We start from the raw sequence: 7,248 nt of genomic DNA, 5'->3' as shown, positions 1-7,248 counted from the left end.
ACATCGCTTTTGCAGTCATATGGCGTGTCTGCGTATTCATTAAATAGTTGTATAGTACTTCTATCTGTACATCGGTTGTGCGGTTGTATTGTACATTCATTGCAGTTCTTGTGATCAAGTGTTTTGAACTATCATATAATGTATACCTTCGCAAGTTCAAGTTATTAAGGAGTTTTTAGTAATTGAAGTACTTGTTTTCACATCATACAAAACTGCATAACGTCATAACTGCGTTTATTTCTCTTCACAAAAATTAGCTGCCGATAACTAAATTAGTTGCTGAAGAAGTGAGTTTGTTATATTTGGATTTTCCTTTAATAATAAGGTTGAACAGAGTTGAAAAATTGTTGCCGATAACCACCAGCGGATCATTTAGGCCTCATAGTTAAGGTTCGTGTTAACATAAAGTTGCCTTTCTCCTATTCTTATGATTTGTCAGGTGCAGTAAACTGTTACACTCAGAATCGCTGGTTTGAATGATCTGACAGTCAAATGGCTCACAAGCAGTTTCCCAAACAAATATAGTCAGCATGCTGACAAGCTTTCGACATGACACCTGGCTAATCAACCAAACCCTTCCTCGAATTCATCTTATTATTTTAACCAAGCAGCTCTGTGTTATCTGGCTTTAGTCCAACTATAGAATAAGTAGAACTTCAAGAACCTGCACCTTGCTGTCAGTTAAACCAATGAACAAAGTGGGAATAGAAATTAATGTAAGCTGCATTACGGTGTCAAAGAAATAATTGGCACGAGCAATGAAAGTCCTCATTGATAATATAATTATTGATGACCACATCATAGCTATATAAGCCTTAGACAAACCAGGAGCGCCCGACAGTTGACTCCGTATCAGCCATCTTAACAGTGACCTTCTTCAATGTAAGCTTTAATGTCTCTTCTCTTACTGTTTCTATGTTTCTTATTATTATTGTAGGTTTTTATCACAATGTTCAACGTTAGTTGTAAGTCAGCGTTGGCCCAAACCTAAGGGCCAGAGAGTTGTCACTGTCATCTTCTACGACAGAGCATTTATCGAAAATGCACTGTTCCTAGAATTGCTGTTGTCTGTTTTGAATGACTTGTCTGCTCCTACTTCTGCCAGGTATGAGATCATTTTGCTGCTTATCGTTCCGAGAGCTCCAATGACAATGGGTATCACCTTTGGCCTTGATCCCAAAATTGTCCAAATTTGAATCCCAGTTATCTGTACTTTTCCATCTTTCTTCTTCTTGTATCCACATTCGTGTATTGTCTGGTATAGCTATGCCAACAATCTGGCACTCCTTTTCTATTTATTTCTCCAAAACCAAGTCTGGCCTTCGTATGGCCTTGACCATCCGTGTTTTGATCACTTCATCAGTTTACGTATTGAAATCTCAGAATAGCATGACCTTCATTATTATTATCATTATCAGTTATTATTATCATTATCAGTTATTATTATCATTATCAGTTATTATCATTATCAGTTATTATTATCATTATCAGTTATTATTATCATCAGTTTTATGGCAGCTTAAGCTGGTGTTGCTTCCTGTCATCGACCTAGTTCCATAAAGGTGGGGTGGACAGGACCTTCTTAAGGATGGTAGCTGATCCTAGCGGGACTGTCTGTTGTAGCAAAGCGTATTTCGTCATATCAACTCTCAGTTGAGCCATTATTATTATTATTATTGTCATTCTCAATAGCTAACAGCAGTTAAGCTAAAATAGTGCTAATTCAGGTTGTTTGTAAACTATTATATAGAAACCTAATCAGGGCTGTTAATCCTACTCAAAGTAATCCTACGGAAGTTTTATCTCTTTAGTAATTCTTCAAATCACTAAAGAGATAAAACTTCCTTATAAGCACTCTCAAACCTTTTGTTCATATTTTTATATTATGTAGTAATGGTGACTCAGTAGCTAAAATCTATAATGAGAGCTGTTGCGCTGACTCAGTAGCTATGAATTTTGTAAAATTGACATTTACGATGTAGATGGCCAAAGTGGTGGGAATGTTTCTTGCTCTTCTCTCCCTGTTGGCTATCTCATCATGCATGCCAGAGAACGAACTTGAGGAGTGCCTCTTCGCTTGCTACTTCTGTTTCAGCGTGAGTAGAGGTTGCTGTCATGAATGTCATCAACAATTGGTTGAAGATACTATTTTGGTTTTTATAATAAAAAAAGAAAACAGCTAGATGCTAATGGGGTTATTAAGTTTGCATGAGAAATTTAATTAATCAATTTGTGCATTGACAGTTGAATGCTGATTTTATATGGAATAGTGCGGTGTTGCTGCTTCTGTATCATAAGCAGCCAATAGTAAAGCTTTTAATCATTAACTAAATATCAAGGATAATATGAGTGAGGCTGAGGACAATGCTAAGACGTTTTTGCACATTTGTGATTTGTACTAGCCCTGGTAACAACCGATCTGTGGCTAATACTGGCTCTGGTAACAACCGATCTGTGGCTAGTACTAGCTCTGGTAACAACCGATCTGTGGATAGTACTAGCTCTGATAACAACAGATCTGTGGCTAGTACTTGCTCTGGTAACAACAGATCTGTGGCTAGTAATAGCTCTGATAACAACAGATCTGTGGCTAGTACTTGCTCTGATAACAACAGATCTGTGGCTAGTACTAGCTCTGGTAACAACCGATTTGTGGCTAGTACTAGCTCTGGTAACAACAGATCTGTGGCTAGTACTAGCTCTGATAACAACAGATCTGTGGCTAGTACTTGCTCTGATAACAACAGATCTGTGGCTAGTACTAGCTCTGGTAACAACAGATCTGTGGCTAGTACTAGCTCTGATAACAACAGATGTGTGGCTAGTACTAGCTCTGATAACAACAGATTTGTGGCTAGTACTTGCTCTGATAACAACAGATCTGTGGCTAGTACTAGCTCTGGTAACAACCAATTTGTGGCTAGTACTAGCTCTGGTAACAACAGATTTGTGGCTGTAAATGCCGTAGTAAAAACTTCTACATAAACAGAAATTCTAAAATTGCTGAAGTGTGTTTGTAATACTTTTTGTGAGGCCCTCGTCCGCTCATGTCAAATGCTGTAACGAAAATACTTCCTGTATGCAAATGGTGATATCAAGCTGGAGAAAGGTGTCATAATGGTATTACTTTAGAGGTTCCGCTGCAGTTGAGCCAGATTCATCTTTTATGCATTGACTCTCCAGAGAGTAAATTTAGCGGATAATATAACAGCTAATAGAATTGCCAACATATGCATGACTACATTGTGCCAACTCGGGTGCGCTAAACACGCCCCAGTTGACTGCGTATATTTAAACTATTTCTTTACTGTGTCACAATCACTATTTGTTGGCTGGTAAACAACTATGAGCTCGCAGGGGAGAGACAACAGTCAGGGGAATAGCAATGGCAATAGCAATGCTGCCATACTTGCTGTACCAGTGATCTGTTGGGAAGAATTAATCATTAATGAAAGTAAAATCAATGGAAAAATTCCTATAATAGTTTGACTTTGTAAAATACATGCAGTGTCTGTAAGCAAAATATCTGTTATTAGTTATGCTAGTTTTTGTACTCTAGTATTTAATAAATATTTTGCAATGGGTGAGGAGCAAAGACACCCGTCTTACAAAACTGTTGATAAAAGAGTCTCCGCTATTTAGCGGCAGTTGAAATGTTCATACTTAAAGTTAAGAGTCATATGTGTAATGTTAAGATGCTTATGCACCCTGGTAATATGTCTACACACAGTATTAAAATGTCTACATATGATGTAAATATTTTTATGTGTAATGTTAACATGTTTATGTGTATTGTTAATATGTATATGTGTAGTGTTAATACGTTTATGTGTAGTGTTAGTATATTTATGTGTAGTGTTTAGATGTTTACGCGTTAGTGTTTAGATGTCTATGTGTAGTGTTTAGATGACTATGTGTAGTATTTAGATGACTATGTGTAGTGTTTAGATGTCTATGTGTAGTGTTTAGATGACTATGTGTAGTGTTTAGATGTCTATGTGTAGTGTTTAGATGTCTATGTGTAGTGTTTAGATGACTTTGTGTTAGTGTTTAGATGTCTATGTGAAGTGTTTAGATGTCTATGTTAAGTGTCTAGATGTCTATGTGAAGTGTTTAGATGACTATGTGTAGTGTTTAGATGTCTATGTGTAGTGTTTAGATGTCTATGTGTAGTGTTTAGATGACTATGTGTAGTGTTTAGATGTCTATGTGTAGTGTTTAGATGACTATGTGTAGTGTTTAGATGACTATGTGTAGTGTTTAGATGTCTATTTGTAGTGTTTAGATGACTATGTGTAGTGTTTAAATGACTATGTGTAGTGTTTAGATGTCTATGTGAAGTGTCTAGATGTCTATGTGAAGTGTTTAGATGACTATGTGTAGTGTTTAGATGTCTATGTGTAGTATTTAGATGTCTATGTGTAGTGTTTAGATGTCTATGTGAAGGACTAAGATGTTCATACCAAAAGTGCCTTTGATGACAAACACTATTTTTTTACCTCCAAATTCTCACTAATTTGGAATGTTCGCTGCTATCATAAACGCTAGCGGGTTTTCTAGAAAACGATTATATTGATATTTAAGAATTCAGTAGAATAATCACTTGAATAGATTAGTCCACAGGCCAGCCTATGAACAGACTAACAGTCGGCTTGCGTTAACCTCTAGTCGACCTTTGCAGGATGACTGGAAGGACAGCGAAATGCTAGAGTGCACCAACAACTACTGCATGGGCATAGACAAGGTCTCGTCGCGCACGACAAAACAGATAGAAGAGTGCAAGTTTTTTAAGAGTAAAGACTTGTTAGATGTGATGGTAGATGTCTTCCCAGCTAATAAAAGATTTAAATAGTTGATGAACTGAGAGTGGAGCACCTTGAGTGTAATATTTAAACTTTATGTATTAATATAGCCTTGATAAATCTATCGCAATGTCTGCCTAAAGAGACTAATTCTTTGTATTGTATACTCGGACTGTGAAGGGGTTATCATTGGGATAATCTAGTTGTATCTGAATTATTTGACTGTTTATATAATAAATACTATCATTGTACTGCATATGCATATGTGTATACTCAGCCAAAGAATAAGACAGAGATTTACCTTGTAACGCCTGCCACAGTGTGTAGAACCACTAGCAAGAAACCGCAACTAGCAAGGGCTTGTTACAAAGTAAAATCACTGTTTCCATAACTCACATGATATATATTTGGGGCTGTGGCAAGTTGAGTGGCTTTGCAATCCAATGTTTCAATGGATTGAACAGTGTTGCAACAGTGTTGTGCTTGACCCCATAGGTCAAGTACTAACCTAATTTATGACTCATTGGAACATTGGGCATCGAGACTGCTCAAATAAAAATAAAAACGACTCAAACGTGAAAATGTTTATAATGGAACAGCTAGCAATATTTTAATGCGCATCATTCGCAAGCATGATGGATTCGATAAAGATTTGTGCATCGCAAAACTGCTTGGCTTGCTGATTGACGCCGTTTCCATGATGCGGTTAATTTGCGAATTGGCTCAAATTTGCGCATCATGCGTGTCATGCAAACATAGTGAATCTCAAGTTGAGTCTAGTTCAACCTGTTTTACAAATACCGATTTATTCAAGTCATAGAGAACTACCTACAATACCTACACATGTACCTACACGTATATATGGACACAAGCAATTGTATGTATGAAGTGTTTGTTTTACTCTGAAATTCCTCCTTCATTCCATGTTTTAAGTTAAAACATGGATGGAGTGAGAAGCTAGTCTATCGGCTTCTATATTATGTAAACAGCTGCTGCCAGCCCACCCTCCAGCTTTAGTGACCACTCCGATTACATGATATACATGCTGACAGCTGCTGCCAACACACCCTCCAGCTTTAGTGACCACTCCGACTACATGATATACATGCTGACAGCTGCTGCCAACACACCCTCCAGCTTTAGTGACCACTCCGACTACATAAGATACATGCTGACGGCTGCTGCCAGCACACCCTCCAGCTTTAGTGACCACTCCGACTACATGATATACATGCTGACAGCTGCTGCCAGCACACCCTCCTGCTTTAGTGACCAGTCCGACTACATAAGATACATGCTGACAGCTGCTGCCAACACACCCTCCAGCTTTAGTGACCACTCCGACTACATGATATACTTGCTGACCGCTGCTGCCAACACACCCTCCAGCTTTAGTGACTACTCTGACTACATGAGATACATGCTGACAGCTGCTGCCAACACACCCTCCAGCTTTAGTGACCACTCCGACTACATAAGATACATGCTGAACCTCTGAGCGGATTTCTCAGCAATATATTTTCCTCTGTATCAATGGTCAGGCTATCGGTACCAAAGCACTGCTATGCTGTTACTAGTATTCCCTCAAATCTCTATAACATATGACATCTAGAGTATTGTTTTTTATTCACTCCCAGTAAGCAGCTAGGAAAGAACTGACTATTGAATTTAACACCAATTAGAAGACAGATTGTTTGACATCCATTTGGAGAGAAGATTACTCCAAGATCATGTAGACAAGTACCACCAATATTAATATGCAGATCTATGTAATTCTAAGTGGTATATAATTTAACTGAAACAGGTTACATATACTTGTATATTTTAGAAAAATCATCATTAAGCTTGTCTTCATTTTTTAAGCCTTGGTAGTACATCTTCAACTTAACATCAACTTAAGCCTTGGTAGTACATCTTCAACTTAGCATTAACTTAAACCTTGGTAGTACATCTTCAACTTAACATCAACTTAAGCCTTGGTAGTACATATTCAACTTAACATCAACTTAAGCCTTGGTAGTACATCTTCAACTTAACATCAACTTAAGCCTTGGTAGTACATCTTCAACTTAACATCAACTTAAGCCTTGGTAGTACATCTTCAACTTAACATCAACTTAAGCCTTGGTAGTACATCTTCAACTTAACATCAACTTAAGCCTTGGTAGTACATCTTCAACTTAACATCAACTTAAACCTTGGTAGTACATCTTCAACTTAACATCAACTTAAGCCTTGGTAGTACATCTTCAACTTAACATCAACTTAAACCTTGGTAGTACATCTTCAACTTAACATCAACTTAAGCCTTGGTAGTACATCTTCAACTTAGCATCAACTTAAGCCTTGGTAGTACATCTTCAACTTAACATCAACTTAAGCCTTGGTAGTACATCTTCAACTTAACATCAACTTAAGCCTTGGTAGTACATCTTCAACTTAACAT

General features: G+C 37.5%; 1 long non-coding RNA gene across 1 annotated transcript; it reads left to right on the top strand.

Moving 5' to 3' along the window:
• Positions 1–840: 840 nt before the first annotated feature.
• LOC137401096 (uncharacterized) lies at positions 841–4,980 on the top strand. Its single transcript, XR_010979288.1, has 3 exons — positions 841–882; positions 1,983–2,096; positions 4,682–4,980. It is a non-coding gene; the product is annotated as an uncharacterized lncRNA (long non-coding RNA).
• Positions 4,981–7,248: the final 2,268 nt, after the last annotated feature.

Source organism: Watersipora subatra, chromosome 7, assembly GCF_963576615.1.
Source record: "Watersipora subatra chromosome 7, tzWatSuba1.1, whole genome shotgun sequence".
Taxonomy (NCBI): Eukaryota; Metazoa; Bryozoa; class Gymnolaemata; order Cheilostomatida; family Watersiporidae; genus Watersipora; species Watersipora subatra.
The sequence above is the reverse complement of the archived record's forward strand: the minus strand, read 5'-3'. Positions and strand labels throughout refer to the sequence as shown.